This window comes from Amblyomma mixtum, chromosome 2 (assembly GCF_055824585.1).
Source record: "Amblyomma mixtum isolate Tamu chromosome 2, ASM5582458v1, whole genome shotgun sequence".
Taxonomy (NCBI): domain Eukaryota; kingdom Metazoa; phylum Arthropoda; class Arachnida; order Ixodida; family Ixodidae; genus Amblyomma; species Amblyomma mixtum.
This window is the reverse complement of record NC_143013.1, coordinates 242,578,149-242,595,059: the sequence shown is the minus strand read 5'-3', so window position 1 is coordinate 242,595,059 and position 16,911 is coordinate 242,578,149. Positions and strand designations below refer to the sequence as shown.

The 16,911-nt window shown below is 46.5% G+C and overlaps 3 non-coding genes across 3 annotated transcripts; 2 read left to right on the top strand and 1 right to left on the bottom strand.

Moving 5' to 3' along the window:
• Positions 1–2,317: 2,317 nt before the first annotated feature.
• TRNAY-GUA (transfer RNA tyrosine (anticodon GUA)) lies at positions 2,318–2,408 on the top strand. The gene is given in 2 exon segments: positions 2,318–2,354; positions 2,373–2,408. It is a non-coding gene; the product is annotated as a tRNA-Tyr (tRNA).
• Positions 2,409–3,615: 1,207 nt separating this feature from the next.
• On the top strand, positions 3,616–3,688 carry TRNAK-CUU (transfer RNA lysine (anticodon CUU)). The gene has a single exon. It is a non-coding gene; the product is annotated as a tRNA-Lys (tRNA).
• A 4,360-nt stretch (positions 3,689–8,048) lies between these two features.
• Positions 8,049–8,139, bottom strand: TRNAY-GUA (transfer RNA tyrosine (anticodon GUA)). Its single transcript is given in 2 exon segments — positions 8,049–8,084; positions 8,103–8,139. It is a non-coding gene; the product is annotated as a tRNA-Tyr (tRNA).
• Positions 8,140–16,911: the final 8,772 nt, after the last annotated feature.

Below are 16,911 nucleotides of genomic sequence, written 5' to 3'. Positions count from 1 at the left end.
CGCAACATTTTATATTAGTGTGGTCAGAAACAGGTTACAGGTCGTCGCTCTGCCGGATATCGAGAGACCACGAGGTATAGAAACCTGGTCTTAGCGATGTAGGGTTGGCATGCGTTCTTTCCAGTAATGCGCACTCCGGTTATAGGATTTTAATCGAACGTCATGGTACTTGGGTGGCTTACGCGTACATGCAACACCAGCATATTCAACAGGTGTAAACCATCGCAGCATTCAGAACAATTTATCCGGGCTTCTGAAACAGCTGAACTTCTCCGTTTAACGACGAACTTCTCAGCACAGAAAAACACGAGATCATCTGCATGAGGTAATAATATTTTGAGCTCATTACTCTAAATACAAAAACTAGGAACGGCACCACAATTCAGAGTACTCATACACAGCGCCTCTGAGTAGTACAAAGCGAAGAGCAGCGGAGACAACGGGATACCTTGTTTCACCGAAGACAGAATGGGCACCGGTTGATGAAAGACAGCCATTAACGATCAAGCGTGTGGAGCAGTCAGTATAACAGAGACGTACTCCCTGGGATAGAACTGAACCCAGATTGACCTGCTCTAAAAGAGAGCAAAGAAATGAGTGGCACACTCGATAAAACGCCTTTGCAAGGTGGCAGCAACATTGAAAAACTATACGCGCAACATAAAGTTAGACCATATTGATGGGCCCTTCAAGCCATATGTCTTGTAATTTCAAATCAAAGTACACGTTGCCGACTTTTGCGAAAATCTTATGACCTACTTTAGAAAGCATGATAGGTCTGTAGTCATCAACTAATCGTAGTTTGTCTTTACCATCGCTTTTACACATTAGGCTGCGAGGCTCTTCTTCTTGAGACTTTGGCTTTAAACAGAAAGAATAAGAAGTCATCCATCAGTGATGTTTCAGTTTTTATTATCATACATAAATTTCCATCACCTTGTTTGGACTGTGCGCAATCGCAGGAAAAGCATAATGTTGTTTTCATCATTGCAATAAATCCGTTGTAAGCCCAGCGTTGCAGTGTGCTTGTGTCTCCTATTTATTGTCCTGCGTCCGTCTTAGCTGGTTCCATCTATGCGCACTATGAACCCAGCAAATTACGCTTTTGTACGAGCAGTAGCTGAATGCGGGACTTTCAAGTTTCAGTGCGACAAAGCCAGGCACGCGGAGTGGCTTAGCGACAGGTTGCTGGCGGTAATAATACAGGAATTATACTACACCGTGCGAGTAGGCACTTACTGAAAAGTAAATAAAAAATGCTCCGTCGAGCCGGATTCGAACCAGCGACGAGACCATAGCACGAGGTCCGTAGCACGAGGTTCAGCGAGGTCCGTAGCACGAGACCTCTACAGTCCACCGCTCTACCAACTGAGCTATCGACGGGGACGAAGCGGGAGTCGGATTCTTTTCTGCAAGTGAGCCGTAGGCAGCCATTAATTCAGGAGTCGGCTTGGAAGGGTATCCGTAGGCAAAGCAATGGCCTCTGGTGGCTTGCGTTGAAATTTGCTCCCCTTACTTTCTGCGGTGGGAGATTTTTTTTTGGTCGTTTTTTCATTTTGTCGTCCGGTTCTAAAGGCACTTTGGGCGGTTCTTTTTTGTCCATTTATTTTGTTGCATTGCCGCGATCGTCACTATCCCTTCAATTATTCGTTTTTCATGACCGCATGGGAAATGCAAATGGAGATTCGTGGCTGGCCATTAGTGATAGCCTTATCAGTTTTTAGAATTTCGAACCCGTCATAGCTCCGGCGCTGTGGCTATAGCTAAAAAAATTCTGGTCATCTCGCGCGCCCTTCTTCTTTTGCGCCCTCGTTGCACCGCCCAGCAGTGCACGTCACTCCATACCACACGTGTCATGTGACCTGCTCTCTCCCCCGTCTACCGTCGATTATCGAGCAGCGGCTTGCACCACAGCGCGGGTAGGATGGATATGCCAATGGGCGGGACAGACAAGACCCGTGTTATGTGCGTCATGGAGGGACGTGTACCGCTGACACGGAAACGGCTATTACTAACGGTCAGCTATCAGTTTGTATCTCTTGCGGTCGTGTATAAGGCATCTTTAAATGAATAAGTTCGATGGATGCAAAGAGAATAAAAAACAAAGCAGGACCAACTAAAGTGGCTAGAGAAACTAACAATTAAGAGAAAGCTGAACGACGAAAGAAAGTTGTGCAGAACACGGGGAGACATAAATTGCAGCTCAGGCCACCTGGGGCCATTGTCCCTTCTAGGGTAAACAGTCGGGCACGCCGCCTTCTAATCAAAAGCTGCGCACGGCGCACTTGAGGAAAAGAAGTTGCCTGCACCTCCGTCCCCGTCGATAGCTCAGATGGTAGAGCGGTGGACTGTAGAAGTTTCTTGCTATGGACATCCATAGGTCGCTGGTTCGAATCCGGCTCGACGGAGTGTTTTTTTTTAGATACATGCACGCTCAGTGTAGCAGAGCTGCTAGATATTTACTAATTCTTATCATCGTCCCACAAACGTTGGTGTTATTATGGAACCCACGAAATGCTGCGTCTCCTTTTTTATTTCAATTTTCGAGGTGTTCATGCGCAACCTATCGTTGTGAAATAATTACAGGCGACTTCACCGAAGTTTTTATTAATGTAGAAGTCACGAAGAACTTATATAAAACACAGGCTTCCACACTCGCAAACGTTGCCGTTAACACAGTAGTGCGCTGTTACCAGCTAACTAAAATTATAGAAAATAGCTTCTAAAATCTTAAATTGTGGGCTTTAACTTCCCAGAGTGACACATGGGCTGTGAGAAACGCCGTAATGGAGAGACTCCTCGGTATTCTTTCATCTGCGCTGATCTAGCACAGCATATAGTGGTGCTTTGTGCGTTTAGCCTCCATCGAAACGCTGGCCGGTATTTAACACGGGCGTTTGCTATGAGCGTATTATAGAGATGACGTACTGCTGCGGCTGTCTTGGTGCTGCTTACCTTGTATCAACGCATATGTCGTTGCTTTTCCGTCGCGCGACTTTCTGCATGCATGACTTTCGGGGCAATTCGGAAATCGTTAAAAGTAGGGGCGGAAGACAGGGAGTCGGATGAACAGTTTGCTGAACCGAAGCTCACCGCTGTCAAAGTGTCTGTCGCAGCAGTTGCCCAACCCTGTCATATGCCGGGAAGCTGCGGAATTCTCTGTCGTTTTCTGTTTTTTAATCCGTGCAATACAGAGTGGTGATGAATCGGTAAAATGCACGCAGACTTAAGGATGCAGTTCGGCTGACATCATGCTCCGTCTGTGGCGCTCACTTGGACGCGGCTACGCTGTTTTGTGTGTCGAGCGAAACCTGAGCGACCAGTCAGTTGTCTTACCGAAGCGTGCAACGTCGACGAGGCTGCACGCGATAGTATACAGTAAGCTGCTTCACTGGGCTTTCTAGTAGTCTTGTTTTTGCTTTCTCCTCTGCTGATCAGTATCTCCGCTTCCCGTAGCAGTTGGCAGGGCTCCAAGGGCTGAACGCGCGTGCCCTGAGAGGTAATTAAATGATCGAGAGTCCTGTGCTCTACCGCGAATAGAAGGCCATAACAAGCACCACCTGATCGTCGAGGGAAATGTGCACTAGTACGTCCTACTCTCTGGCAGTAACCATCGCCCGGCTAGCTCAGTCGGTAGAGCATGAGACTCTTAATCTGAGGGTCGTGGGTTCGAGCCCCACGTTGGGCGCTTTTTATTTCTGAAAATTATTGTACTTGGTTTAACCCTGTGATACCCGGCGCATCACTTTTAATACAGATCGTAAAAAATGTAAATAATTTTAATTTCTGCTCACATGACGTCCAGTATTGCTAAAATACTAAAAGACGCAGTCTTTTCCAACATTTTAATAAAAACAAGACCTATAGCTCTAGCTCTCAGAGATGCTGCTGATAGTAACGCTGCATTAGCAAAATATGGAACGGTTTCGAAATGCGGTCTTAATTTACTTCATGGGTCTGCGTATTTATGCCCAGTTTTGTCGACCTTGAAGAAAAAAAATCACGAAAATTAGCTATTGTTAATTATGTTGCGGTGTTCTGATATACTTCGTAAGTTTTTAATATTTCTGCTCTGAACGGACCATTAGAGAATAAATACTGGACGTTGATAACTTTTTGCGACATTTTCAATCCCTTAACATTACTGGGCTAAAACTGGGCTTAAAAGATTTTGGCCAGATTTGACATGAGCTGTTAATTTTTGCCTCCGTAGGGCTTTCCAGCCACATCGTTAACTTGGATGAACGACATCACATTTTCGTTGTCGGTGATGAGGTAACTATATGCCGCTAATTCTGTAATAATGAACGTGGGGAAATATCATTTCTCATGCACTAAAAAAGTTAAAAATCAATAGTGCACTGAGGACTTCACAAAATCTAAATTAGCGATTTTCTTTTACTTGATTCATTCCTCTTAGCAGGACAAAAATAAACGCACCATGCTGTTTGTAGAAAATATTATTGCCCGTGATGCTGATAGTTAATAAACGACAATGAAGTGTGTCACTCATGGGGCCCATGAAGAGAGTCCCACTGTGCCTCAACCTTGATGATGGCGCGTTCGCGCTGTTGTTGCTTCGTTGTTTGATGAATTACTGTCGTTTATGAATTAACGACATCGTTGAGGGTACGGACGTGCAAAGTGTCTCCAAAATATGAAGGCGACATTGACGACAAATAGAGGTGGCCTGTATCGGTAGATTATCACGTTCTAAAAGCGAGTACGCTACTTTCACTGAAAAATGAGCTTTCATAAGCTAGAAAAAAAAAGAAATGCGGGTGTCGCTACCACCGGCCGATTTCTCAACTGCGGTGTGTCAATACAGCTTTTTTTTTTTTTTGCACTGATGGACGCTATAGGCTCAACCGCCACTCACTTGGAAGCGGTCATCGCACCGGAGTCCTTTTCGATGTAGACGCCACGTGTTTGGCGTAAGCGGCGAGGAATATTTTACATGCAGTGTTCTTAGCAATTAACGCGTCTTCTTAACATAACCGGAGAGAGCCGCATAGGGTCAATTTTTACTGAAAATGAAAAGTGGATGCGTTAATTTGCCTCAGTGTTCCCTTATGATGACTCGGGCCAGCTTTTGTTTTGAGTGAAAATTGATTGTGTGACTCGCGCTGGCTATGCTGACGTCTGTACTACAGCAAGAGGCACATTTATTGCTGATGAAATTGTATTTGAAAGTTTTCCGCAGCTATATTCAAACCCTTGACGCCAACGCCGGAGAAGGACCCCGTGGATAGCGGTGTAACGTAACTTCAGCGATCCGCGAGAAATAAACTATCTTGACACACCGCAGTTTACTTATAAAGAGGCCGGTTATGGCGGCAGCTATATTTCATGCTTTTACCTTCTCCCGCTTATCGAAGCTTTGTTCTTGATACCGTGAACGAATAGTGGTTCCACATCTCGCGCCATGCTTGGAATCTGATTTCAGCCCAACTGCAGCCTTAGGGCTACCGCAAGAAAGCTATATGCCGTAGTTGAGTTATAATCCGTTCTGGTATAGGATGGTCGAACCTGGTGCCACTGCCTCTCTGGGGCGGCCGTTGTATCAGATAAGCTAATCAGGGCTGTTAGTCCGTAATTATTCCCGTATTTAAAATTTACTCCACCACTGGGAATTCTCCTGGATTCCTGGAAGCATTCTAATCACAGCCGGCGCAAGCAGATGAACCTCGTTCGTCGAAGTCTTACACCACCCGGCCATCGTCACTTTTTTCTTAAACGTAGCATTTATTAGAGCGAAATATTGTTCAATGTACAGGGTCAATCACACTTAGAGGGAACATGGCTCCGCGTGGCTGTGCACACGCGGAGCACCATTGCGACCCAGCCGGTGGCAAACCCGTGCAAAGGGGCAGATGACACGAAGCAACACGTCGAGGTCCCTCTTGTCGTACGCCACTCTGCATTGATTCACGCACGGGTTAGAAGTAATGGCACTCCGCAGGTACGTGGCCACGCGGAGTCGTGTTCCCTCTAAGTGTGATTGACCCTGTACGTGAACTATTCACAAAGTGTTTAGGAAGCAGTATTAAATCTGGTTAAAAAAAAAAAAAACACGTCCAGGCAAGAAGGCTGTCGAAGTACTAACAGCTGCACCGTGAACACTTGGGAAGTAGTGTCAAGGCCACCCGAGGCAGCAAAGCACCACAGGGGAGGCGAGGCTGTGCATATCATCAAGACAGGGTGCCGATTCGGTTTGAAGTCTGTATGGGCATATATTTACCTGATATGTAGTATTAGTCGATGAATATGGGATGATACTGATGTAAGAGATTCACAATGCCGAACCCGTAAGAAAGAACATATCAAGGGGTTCATCAACAAATACCAGTGCAGTAATGCATCCTGCAGCATGAGCAGCGAAATTAATTCGCTTCTTCGATGTCCACTGTAGGTCATCCCAGACATTTTTGCGTGTTTACAATCAATGCAGCAATGCTCTATGTTACTGGAACGCCACAGAGGCGGCATTTTACCCAAGACACAAGAATGCTCTTGTCCTCTTGCCAATGTCTGTGTGTGTAGCGTATAGAAAAAATGCTTTGTACAGGGCGAGAAAGGCCTTTTACGTAATATTTTATGTACAGTCCCCGTCAAAAATATACAGCCCAAGGGGATTGCTTCTCAGCTGTTTAGCGGGGCTCCCTAGCACATCTAGCCGTCGAAATCTTGGAAGGCTTGAGGACACGAAGCCATTCCTCTCTGTAGAGGTTACGGTCGCTGAAGGTGCATAATCAGGCGCACAGCAGGCTTTTGCCGTATACTTTTGACGGAGGATGTGCGTCCTGTACAACCGTTTCGGCGGTACTGAAAACAAGAACTCAGGAGCAAAGCGAACCCGTAAGAAACGAACATCGAAATAGACCTCATGGATTGACACCCATAAACACGAATGACCACAAATATTAGAAGAGGCAATAAGGAAAGGCAAAATAGTAATTAAATTAGCTTTCAAGAACGCACGAACTATCGTGTAGGAAGTGTCTCGGAAAAGCATGAAATGCGAAACAATATTTGTCGCACATAAAGATGGGCTAAATCAATGGCACCACCGCTGACAGGCAGGAACACGATATCATGTCTCAAAGATTGAGAACAGGAATCCTTCGAAAAGAAACAGGCATTATGTGAAACCACTCCTAGCATCTTCGAAAAACGTAGCGCGAAAAACAAGACACAGGTAAGGTGAAGACAGGACACGAGCGCTCGTGTCCTGTCTTCACCTTACCTGTGTCTTGTTTTTCGCGCAACGTTTTTCGAAGATGCAATTGCTCCGACTAGCCCAGTTTAGCTTACTTGTCCACTCCTAGCACAAGGAATAATTTTCGCAACATTTTATATTAGTGTGGTCAGAAACAGGTTACAGGTCGTCGCTCTGCCGAATATCGAGAGACCACGAGGTACAGAAATCTGGTCTTAGCGATGTAGGGTTGGCATGCGTTCTTTCCAGTAATGCGCACTCCGGTTATAGGATTTTAATCGAACGTCATGGTACTTGGGTGGCTTACGCGTACACGCAACACCAGCATATTCAACAGGTGTAAACCATCGCAGCATTTAGAACAATTTATCCGTGCATCTGAAACAGCTGAACTCCTCCGTTAAACGACTAACTTCTTGTCAGCACAGAAAAACACGAGATAATCTGCATGAGGTGATAATATTTTGAGCTCATTACCCTAAACAGAAAAACTACGAACGGCACCACAATTCAGGGTACTCATACACATGCGGCTCTAAGTAATACAAAGCGAAGAGCAGCGGAGACAACGGGCAACCTTGTTTCGCCGTAGACAGAATGGGCACCGGTTGATGAAAAAGCCATTAATGATCAATCGTGTTGAGCAGTTAGTATAACAGACACGTACTCCCTGTGTACAGCTGCCGAAACTTACTCGGTGGTATTCCTACAGTTGTGCATCTAACAAAGCAAAGCACATTGAGAGGCTCAGCGACTGTTGCTGGCGGTAATAATATGGGAACTATACGACACTAAGCGAGTATGCATTTAAATTTAAAAATAAAAGCACTCCGTCGAGCCGGATTCGAACCAGCGACCTATGGATGTCCGTAGCACGAGACCTCTACAGTCCACCGCTCTACCAACTGAGCTATCGACGGGGACGAAGGTGCAGACAACTTCTTTTCCTCAGGTGCGCCCTATGCAGCCCTTTCTTCAGAAGGCGGCGGTGTCCGTTTACAAGCGTTTGCGGCTAGGTAGGCTGGAAACGCTGATTGGGCAAAAAAAAATGTGACGTCATACTGTGATGTCAAAGGTTACGTGATATTTAGTGACGTCATGCCCGGTTGGGGACGTTTATCCTAGAAAGGACAATGTCTGCGAGTGGCTTGCGTTGCAATTTACTCTCCTTGCGTCCTGCACTGGGAGGTTTTCTTTTGTCGTTTTACTTTTTCTTGTTAGGTTGCTTAGCCACTTCAGGTCATCCTATTTTTAAATTTATTTTCTTTAGTTTTCCGCGGTCGTCATTACTTATCCAGGATCCGTTTTTCACGAGCGCGCGAGAAGTACAAATAGAGATTTGAAACTGGCTGTTAGTTATAGCCTGTTTGTAGGAGGTGTTCAGAGGCCTGGATTGAGAACAGCTGGGGATAAGAGTTAATGGAGAATACCTTAGAAATCTTTGATTCACTGATGACATTGGCTTGCTAAGTCACTTAGGAGACGAACTAAAAAGCATGATCAATGATTTAGACAGGCAGCACAGAACGGTGGGGCTAAAAATTAACATGCAGAAAACCAAAGTAATGGCCAATAGTCTCTGAATTGAACAGCAGTTTACAATCGGTAGCGAGGTGCTGGAAGTGGTAAGAGAACACGTATACTTAGGGCAGGTAGTGACCGCAGGTCCGAACCGCGAAAGCGAAATGACTGGGAGAAGATTGGGGTGAAGCGCATATGGCGGGTTCTCTCAGATAATGAATGGCAGTTTACCAATATCCCTTTGAGAGAAAAGTATACAACAGCGCTTTATCTCGCCAGTACTCATCTATGGGGCAGAAATGTGGAGGATAACGAAAACGGCTCAGCTTAAGTTAAGGACCACGCAGCGAGCTATGGAAAGGAAAATAATTGGTGCAACGATAAGAGACCGGAACCGGTCAGCGTGTGTGAGGGAACTAACATGGGTTAATGGCATCCTAGTTGAAATCAAGAGGAAGAAATGGGCGTCCGCAGGGCATGTAATGCGAAGGCAAGCATAGCAAGGGGCGCCAGAAGGTCAGGTTGGCGGGTGAGATGACGCAGTTTGCGGGAATAGGACATCCGCGGCTGGCACAGAGTAGGGTTAATTGAAGAGATAAGGGCCGACTACGCCGACTTTGCCCTGCAGTGGGCGTAGTCAGGCTGATGATGGTGATGATAGTTATAGCCGTATCAGTTTCTAGAATTTCGAAAACGCGCTTACCTCCAGTGCTGTGGGTCAACAGTATGTTTGCCATCTCGCGCTCCATTGAAAAGTCACTTGGCGCGCGCACTGCAGCGTCCAGCAGTACCTGTCACAACGGTGTAAGAAACATTTCTTACCCCGTGCCCGTCACTACACAGCTCACGTGTCGCGTGAACTTCTCTCTCCCATCTGCTCTGAAGCAGCAAGCAGCGATGGCCACCGCAGCGTGGGTATCTATAGGTTGCCCAGTGCGCCATGGAGTAGCGCGTACTGATAAGCGTTGTAGCGCATGCGTCAAGGATGTGTGACTCTTAAAAGGCACACGATATGGCCAAAATTTATTCATCCAGAGCGCCAGGAAATTGTAAGTACTGATCAGGGTGTCGAACCGGTATTTTTTCGGGTTCGGTTCGGGTTCGGGTTCACGCCTTTCGGGTTCAGTTCCGGGTTCGGCTCCAGAGGGCCATTCCGTTCCGGTTCGAACCGGTTCGGACCGTCTCGAACCGGTTCAAACGGGTTCAGACGGGTTCAGGACAAAAACAAAATAGAACGCAGATGGGTTTCAGTGATATGCGTTTTCTTTTTTCTTGCACATCGCTATACAAAATAAAAAATGCAAAGATTTGTTTACGAGAACATAAAAGTGGGCTAGTTGGTAACGGTTGCTTAAGCAGCGCAGGAAACAGGACAAACGGAAGTCTGGAGACGACACAGACGCGGACTAACAACTGGTTATTACATTCTCGGAAAAGTATATGAAGGTGCAGGACTCAGTGAACCATCTACAAAACAGAAGAGCAAAAATTAAAACTAAAAAACATACTGCGCATGCACATCGTAGTCGAGTCAGGACATCTTTTTCAATGAAATTCGAAGACTATATTCCATAGTAGACGGCACTCCCTTATCTCCTTGACCTTATACAGTTGCCACGAAAGCCTGGCTCCTTATCTACAAAATTGATGTATGGTGAAGCAACACGCTCATCTGCATCAGTATAGTCAGAGTAGAAGCTTGGGCGAGTTGGAGATGGTTCACTTGCCACACAGCGCTAATAAGACACGGACACACAGGGAGACACACAGGACGGGCGCTAGCGCCCGTCCTGTGTGTCTCCCTGTGTGTCCGTGTCTTTTTAGCGCTATGTGGCAAGTGAATCATCTGCATCCTTCCTGATCATAAAGGCCTCCACCATCTTCCTGAAAATTCGATCAGAGTGATTAAACAGGAGACTTGTCATTCTAACTGGGGAAGCAGATGAGCGTGTTACTACACCATCTATCAGTTTGGTAGTTATGGATTCAGGCTTTCTTCGCATTGTGTGAGGTCCAGGAGATAGGGGAGTGCCGTCTACTGTCGAAGATACTCTTCGAATTTCGTTGAAAAAGACGTCACGACTCGACGGTGATGTGCATGCGCAGTATGGGTTTTAAGTTTTAACCTTTGTTCTGTTTTTTTTTTTTTTTTTTGGGGGGGGGGGGTTGTTTCCTGTGCCCTGCGCCTTTATATACTTTTTCCAGAATAAAATAACCAGTTGTTATTCAGCGCTCGTGTTATCTCCTTTCTTCCTTTTGTCGTGTTTACTGCGTTACTTGAGAGTGAAAAAATTGTTTAATGCGAGATGTTCTCACTTTACCCATTTTATTTATTGTCCGCAGAAAAAAGACGAATTTACGGTAAGAGCCGCAAAATAAAATGAACTCGAAATAAATGAAAATCGGCTGTGTATATACGCTATAATCTACCTTATGAGGTGTAGGACGAAAAGCCGATACATTTTGCATCTACAAGACCCTCCTGTTTGAGCAGTTTGGGAGACCCCGTAGCGCGACTAATAGGTCTCGTACGCAGTGCACTTACGGCCCCGTAAGTACGCAGTGTACTTACGGGGCCCCAAAATTGCCGCCTCACGCGCCCGCTACGTCCCCACGCACTACTGAGAAATGAAACTGTCATGTATCGGCACGTATACATACAGACAGATACTTTTCCGTCACACCGAAACCGACTTGTCAGTCCCCCCTCCTTTACTACATGGTAAGAAAATGTTCGAGAATCCCTCCACCGCCCATCCCCCATCCAACGAGAGCCTCGTGGGAGCACTGGCTCTCCCTAACATAAAGAACTTACCAAGCATATTTTATTTAAATCACCTATTCGACATCGCCTTTGTGACTCACGTTATATATCCTGAGCCCCTATAGCTCAGTATCTTCAAAAACTTAGCTAATCGTGGCTTCTCACTATAGTAAAGTAAGAAATTTGTTCGTGATAGAATGTTTGGTACTCTTCCTGGGGCGCTATCAAAGGCAACCTTTGCGTCCACAGAATTTTTTGCGCCCTTGATAGAGTGATACAGAGGGGTTAATCTGGCGTGCACCATTTGTCCACCAACTTGTTTCAGGAATTTATTTCCAAAGCTACAAACAACCCCTTTCTGGCAGCTATGCTTATTAGGTGAGTAAGTGCTTGCCTGTCTTTGCTGGACATGTTCGCGAGTGCTGATTCATTCTGTTTTCTCACTCTTGGCTTTTACTTACCTGTACGTCCTCTCCACAAGGCAGATGACAAATGTTGCGATCGGTCATTACTTCCTCTACCCATACATCTACAGCCTTACCTAAACTTTCTTGATACTAGTGTATTAAAGCGAAGTCAGCGGATGTACAGTGGAGCCCACTTTAATGGCCACAGATATAACGAACGCTCAAGGAGAGGGCTGAGTCGGGTTGGTTGGTTCATGTTGAATGGTACGGCAAAACAGCGCTGACGGGCGGGACGGAAGAAGAAGCGCATGTGTTTGTCTCATCTTCTTCCGTCCCGTCCGTCAGCGCTGTTTTGCCGTACCATTCAACGAACGCTCGCTTATTTCGAGCGGGTGTGGTGCTACCGTGAAAATATGCATAAGGGCAACGGAAATTCGTCGCAGATACAGCGAACAATTCTGGCCACACCACTCGGTTATAGCGAACGAGGTGGCGTGGTGAACTACCCCGAGGTTGTAGAGGTCGTCCTTCCGCTAAGCACGCAGATGAAATAGCGCCTCTCAACCTTCATTACACCGCCCCGGAAAGAACATGTCAACCCAGAAATGGAATTAAAAGGCGGCACTGCTGTGCGCAGCGCAAACCGGAAAGTCCGGCGTCCGGTAACACTGTAAATGCTAATGTAAACACGGTAACGATATGCTATATTTTTCTATTGAAATAGTAAGTAACCGCTGGGCAAACCCGCGTCGATGGCCAACGAGGGCGATCATTGCCTACGTGTTCGCCGGCTCGGCAAAGCATCCTCAGTAGAAGAAGTGCGGTGCGCGTGAGAGAGGGGCGTCGTCAAAAGCGAAGCTACTGACCAATCTCGGGGATCAACTAAAAACAGCGATTAGATAATTTTTGAAATCCTTGCTGGCCATCCCAGTCACATGGTATGCATAGCTTGCCCAGTCGTCTCAATCTTTGGCGCCGCTGCAATGTGCAGGCATTGTCATATAGCTGACAGTGCAACGGATGCATTCTGCGTCACAAGCGCTGCACTACTTCGTCGCTGCATCAGCCCAGTAACGACAGAAGCAGCTCGAAAACACGCGTGACCAGATGATTGCAGATTTCTGGCAACGCTTCGTTGATCCATAGCCGACCGGATGTTTCCTCGGGTAACTACGTTCCTGCGGACCACAAAATCGCAGAAGCGCCTGCTCTGACGGAGACGTTGAACACCAAGTGCGAGCTCTTCCTACCGCCAGGAATCTCATTTAAGTGGCCGACCTGCCACCAGTTGCCATGCACACTTCATCCATGATTAGTTATGCCCCGTCCCTAAATTTGATAGTTGGCAGCAAGGTCTCGACGGGGATTAAATGACCGCCCTAGATAGCCTGGAAAGAGCCGCGGCAGGCTCTGCTTTGCACACTTTGGCACGCATAACGCAGCTTGGTAAGAAATAATTGCCACTTTTAGCGGCCTTAGTATTTTTGGCTGTTGTAAGAAGAATCCACTTGCTACGAACATCAGATATAACGAATGGAACCTGCGGGACCGTCAGGTTTGCTATAAGTGGGCTCGACTTAGTTTTACTCAGCCACAAAAACCTTTTTCACCCTTCAGACATGGACCTTACATGTTTGGACGTACTACCTTCGCGTCAAAGGGGCGTTTGTGCCGTAGTCAGTGCATTTCAACCTGTGCGAGCAACGAGAAACAATTTCAGCAATAAAATGATATTTTTGTCATGATGTTGTATTCTTTTAGAACATACTTAAGCAGTCTCTTAAAAAACCCATTGACATCATACATTTCATTATAACACTTACGTCTCCGATGAAAAACTCTTGAATTCCGTGCGAACTCTTCGTGTTCATAGAACGCAGAACCGCCGCGTTCCACGAGGTCACTGTTCAGACACAGTGCACTTTAACGCAGGAGGAATACAGGGTCTGTTCTGAAAGTAGTAGGACTGGTTTTTTCCTGGGCGAACCGGCGGACGAGAGGTGGTTTGCGCGTGCAGGATCGTTGAAGGGGGATATTGGGAATGCTGGGGAAAATGGGCAGTCGGCTCTTGGCCGTTGAAGAGAGGAGGTCGCTTGTACAGTGAACCCCTGTCAAAACGTTTCGTCAAGCAGAATCATCGTGCGTTTACTGGATCAGCGATACGCGATCAAATTTTGAGTAAAACTTCGTAAAACGGGCAAAAAGACTCACCACATGACTAAGGAGACCTACAGTGACGCTTCCATGGGTAGGTCAGGTGTTTTTTGAGTGGCACAAGCTGTTCCGAGAAGGTAAGGAAAGAGTGGAGGAAGACGACCGCTCCAAACGCCCTTGGACCAGCAAGACCAACGAAAATGTGTAGCGAGTGAAACATTTACTTAACAGTGATCGTAGAATGAGCATCAGATTGACTGCTGATGACTTGAGCATTCCTCAGACCCAAGTTTTTGAGATCGTGACCGAAAACTTATCCATGAGGATAGCGTGCGCGAAGTTGGTGCCGGGAGTGTTGTCAGAGGAGGAAAAGGCCAACCGGTAGGATCTTCATGTGAATGAGGACTCCGATTTTTTGCCCAGCACTAGGCGGCAATGATGCCTCAGCCCCCCTACAGCCTCGACTTGGCCCCGCCAGACTTTTTTCTATTCCCGAGAATAAAATCGACGCTCAAGGGGGAACATCACGGATCGGTAGAGGTGGTTCAACAGGCCGTGACAAGGGAGCTAAACAACATTTCGGTCCAGGCGTTCCTGGATTCGTACGAAAACTGTAAAACTCATTGGCAGCAGCGTGTAGGTGCGGAAGGGTGCTACCTTGAAAAATTGTAATAGTTTGTACTATTCCCTTGAATAAATTTTGTTTAAAAAAATGAGTCCTACTACTTTCAGAACAGACCATGTATGCTGCGCAAGTTCAACCTTCCGACTGGTTCCCCTTTCATGGCGTGTGCACCGTCTGGAATTTTCAAGTGCGCGCGTACGCAGGGAGTTATGGTGACGTGAGGCCTTATGACGAGATCGCTGAATTCGACGCGGTCAAGTAAGGCTTCAGGAGGGTCAGAGAATTTCCAAATATCCCATGCAACAACCATAAAAAGAAGCCTAAAAGATAGCCGAATAGCCTAAAGCATCTGTAAACAGAGTTTTCTGTTGCGCCGCCATTAGTACGAATCCCACTCGGAGTCAGAGGTAAGACTATGCATGCTCTTTTAGTTGTTCTTTTTACTGCGTTAGCAGTATAGCCTGCTTTCCCAAAAATAACCGCACTGCGTGCGTGCAGCCTCCATCCTTGATGCACACCCCGGTGGGCGACACATCAGGGCATTCACTGGTAAAAATTTACCTTCAAAAACTTTCACCCATCTCACCACCCCCCAATACCCACCTGTACCCGATATAGCCGAGGCAGATTGTTGTGAAGGCTCAACGTAGTCAATCGCTCAAGCGTTCTAAGAAAAAAAAAAACACTAACAATCATAAGCCTGTCGCGTCAGACACTAAGAACGGGAAATATGACCGCGAAAAGTAGATATAAGTCGCCAGACAAAGAATTCAAGATCGAGCAGTGCGAGAACAGCGGATGGAGCCGCGCGCTGGCGACTGGCAGAAATTTTTTCTTATAAGCAGAACAATTTCAGCGAATCGGCATAACGAAATCACTTCATCGTAGTTACATTGCATCGCAGTAGCATCTTTTTGGGCGTAATCACTATCGCATGCCAGCGAGCGCATGTATTTCCGCATTGCCCTTTTGTGTAATCGGTATTTAATATTTTTCCTTTTTAGTACATCTCCACCGTTGCCAATAACCCGCCTTTCGTTGCTTATTTCCGTCGCGCGCAAACAAGAATATGCGGATTCTAAAAAAATAAAGCTGCACCAATTTATACATCCTTCTTTTGGTAATACTAGTAGTAATATCTCAGGTTTAACGTGTCGAGTAAACATTGGGGCTACATGACAGACGGTGTAGTGGAGGGCTCCGGATTAACGGAGACCAGCTGGGGATTTTCGACGCGTGACAAAGCACGCTAGTGTTTGTGTTTTTGGAATCAGCAGCCGAGCTCCACAGCCATTGAGCCATTTTTTTTCTTTATTGCCCTACAGACCCATCGTGAGGGGTTTCATTTAGAACTTGCTGTCTAAGACAATGAGCGCCTACAAAAGTAAATGTTGCACTACCCACTGCGGTTGCTCAGTGGTTAGGGCGCTCGGTTACTTATTCGATGTACCCTGGTTCGAACTCGTCCCCGGCGGCCACGTTTCGATGGAGGCGAAACGCAAAAGGCACCGTATGCTGCGCGATGTCAGTGCAAGTTAAAGGGCAACTGCGCCACCTTTTGAGAATTTCGCGATACTCAAGGATTCAAATCTATACAGGCTGTAGGTAAAGGATACTAAGTTTTTTGCACTACCATTTAAAATAGTGACGCAATCGACGATTAAATTACAGAAGCGTCAATTAGGCTTCTTCCCACGCACCAGACCCCCTGTAAGTTTGCTGTCGCATATACTGGGTACCATTTTCGCACTTCCCAGCGCAGACAGCTACGGGTGGGTAAGTCTATGCGATAGATCATATCATTTTGTCGGAAAACAAGACGTATGCCGGGATGCAAAAAAAGTAGGGCTAAACCGGGTCCTGAACCGGTTCGGAACGGTTCCTTTGAATCGTTCCGGTTCGGGTTCAGTTCCAAGATGGCAAAAAAAATATGGGTTCGGTTCGGTTCCGGTTCCGGGCAAAAATTCGGGTTCGGTTCCGGTTTCGGGTTCGGGTTCAGTTCCGGTTCGACACCCTGGTACTGATACGGCTGTAACTGACGGCCAGTTACAAACCTCTTCTTGAATTTCTCGTGCGCTCGTGAAAAACGCATCCTGAATGAATGATGACGACCGCGGAAAGCTAAAGAATATTATAAGAAAATAAGACACACTAGAGTGGCTAAAGAACCTAACAAGGCAAAGCAACATGACAAAAAAAAAGCTCCTAGTGCAGAACGCAA